Source organism: Triticum aestivum, chromosome 3A, assembly GCF_018294505.1.
Source record: "Triticum aestivum cultivar Chinese Spring chromosome 3A, IWGSC CS RefSeq v2.1, whole genome shotgun sequence".
NCBI lineage: Eukaryota > Viridiplantae > Streptophyta > Magnoliopsida > Poales > Poaceae > Triticum > Triticum aestivum.
Genome location: NC_057800.1, coordinates 218699999 through 218702559, shown reverse-complemented (window position 1 = coordinate 218702559; position 2561 = coordinate 218699999).

The window sequence follows — 2561 nt, the reverse complement described above, 5'->3', positions numbered from 1 at the left end:
CCCCGGATTCCTCGGCTCAAGAAGCGGGCAACCTTGAAGTGTCGTCGCGGAGGGTCACTCCGGATCCGGTGAGGCCAGAAGATAATCCTATGGTCGCCCGAAGTCCCCAGTATCTAGTTCTTGAAGAGAGCAACCAAAAGAATCCGGCACCGTCTGGTATGCGGTCGGACGCACTGAGGGATCTGCTAGAGCGAGCCACTTTCTTAGAAGAGCACCGTACATTGATGGGTACAGTGATAGAAAGGATTTCGTCCGCCGAAAGCGGGTTGCATGAAGCCTTTATGAGTCTATTGACGAGCTTTGATCTATGTGAAATGATTTACATTTGTGATAGTACCGCACATTTTTAGGTGTGCCTTGTGTAGATAGTAGCCCCTGAGACTCTGGTTGTCGTCGAGAACAGCGGCGAACAGAGGATCATAGTCCCAGGTAATAACCAGACCGCATTTATGTGCAGGTGTCTGAAGCTCCGGTGGCTAACCGAACTAATGGGGTTGCCAAACTAAAGCGGCGACTGGATGCGGGGGATTCCGACATCGAGCTTGTTAATAAGCGGCTTGACGAGGCACAGGGTAGGTGATGTTTATAGTGAATGTCACATAGCAAGAGCAGCATGATGCCAGTATCTTTAGAATGTTGTGACTGCAGATGGAGCTACCACCGTGGAGGCCCTGCGGGCGAAGCTTGCCCGAGCCAAAGAGCAAGCAAGGAGTAGTAATGCGGCCGCTTTGAAGGCGGCAGAAGAGTTGAGAGCCGAGAAGGCCGCGCATAGCGAGAGCAAAGAGAAAATGGCCAAAATGGCTGTGAAGTTAAAAGACGCTGCTGACCGCTGCCAGTTACTTGAAGAAGAAAACCGGGCGAAGGCTACGGACCTCAGAAAGGCCACAATGGCGACCAAAGACACCCGCTCTGCAATGAGAGCAAAGAAGGAGGAACTGCGTGAAGCCGGGGACATTGTGGCTGGGAAGCCCTTTATGTTGTGGAGGAAGTTCGGAGATCCGCGGTATGCCCCTCTGGATCAGCTGTGGAGTTCGGCCGACGCATATCTGGACTTGGCGGCCAGCGCTGTCGATGCGGCCGAATACTTCCGAGATCAAACAGATCGTGAAGTGGACAAGCTATTCTGGTCACAATTTATCGTTCCAGAGCGTCCGCTTCCATTGACTGATCAACTTGCCGAATGGGCCGAACTCAATATATTGTCCAGACTCGCCATGAGGTCTGTCGTGGATCATCTGTGGCCGGAAAGGCCGAAGCCGAACAACTATTTTAGCTTGGTGCAGCAGTTCCTTGGTGCGGTGCCATGCATTAATGCGATGAAGAGGTCGGCGTGCATAGAAGGCTCGTGGATGGCCCTTGCCCATGTCAAAACATACTGGGCGGAGATGGATGCCACCACTGTCGCGACGCAGGGTTCGACCATAGGCCGAGTGGCTGCCGAGCACTATTTTGAAGAAGTTCTTGAGGGCGCTCGTTCGATAGAGGCCCAGTGCTCGAAGAATGTTATGTTTGAGTGACATGTATTCCCATTGTAAAAACAACGTTTTATTGAATTTATCAAGGCTGTATTTATACTTTTGCCCGAAAGTATTGTGATGCCTCCTGTGCGGCCGTTTATGTATACATGTATATAACCTGAAAGATTGCAGTCGTCGGCTTCAGCCCCCACGCATATAATGCGGGGGTGTTTGCAGAAGACGCGTGTTCACACTTAATCCAACGTATTGGTCCTATTAAGGAGGTGAGAGCACAACGAACTAGGCAACCGGACTATAATGCTTTAACACTTTCACTTAGCCAGAGGAGTTTGACAGTGGGGCTACTATATAGCCCCTGGTGGCTCCGCACTCATCCGGATTCGGGTGCGTACATGCCTGGCCGGGAAATGGCCCTTCGTTCATGCGGAGGAATCCTGAAGATTCCAATAGGTCATCGAGTGGTTGACCAGTCTCACGCTATATCATGACAGTCAGTTTTCGGCTTTCTCTACTGAGGTGCTCGTCCGGATGAACCAGGGCACAATCGCAGTAGTTCTCCTGGTGCTGCCTTAGTCGATAGAGTGGAACGTAAGGCAGCAAAACACAGGAGCCGGGCAAACCCAACATTTGACCAAAGACATGATTCGGAGCTGATGCATATAAGGCCAAACTCACGACGCCGAACACTCCCTAAGGTATTTGGTCTTTTATGGTGTAAACCGGGCCTAAACAGTGCCCTTTGTAATAAGCCCCTGGTGTCCAGGTACATGCATTATTCTGACGTGGCCACATGCCAAGACGTCAGCATCCTTCTCAATTGTACTGAGAATTCAAGGGATGTGTAGCAACAAGAGACAGTAAAAAAGGTTTACACAAGGTCTTAATCTGAAAAGAATCGTTGGAACGGGTCCCTGCTGCACGTCTGCGCCTGTGTCTCCGTTGTGCTGTATCCTGGACGGGTGTAGCACGATGGGCATCTGTAAAAGAGAGGAACTTAGTTGAAAAGTTGTCGCGCAAAAAGGTAGGTTATACTAAAGAAACCATGTACAATGCGAGATGAGTAAGATTGAGCCTAATTGCCAC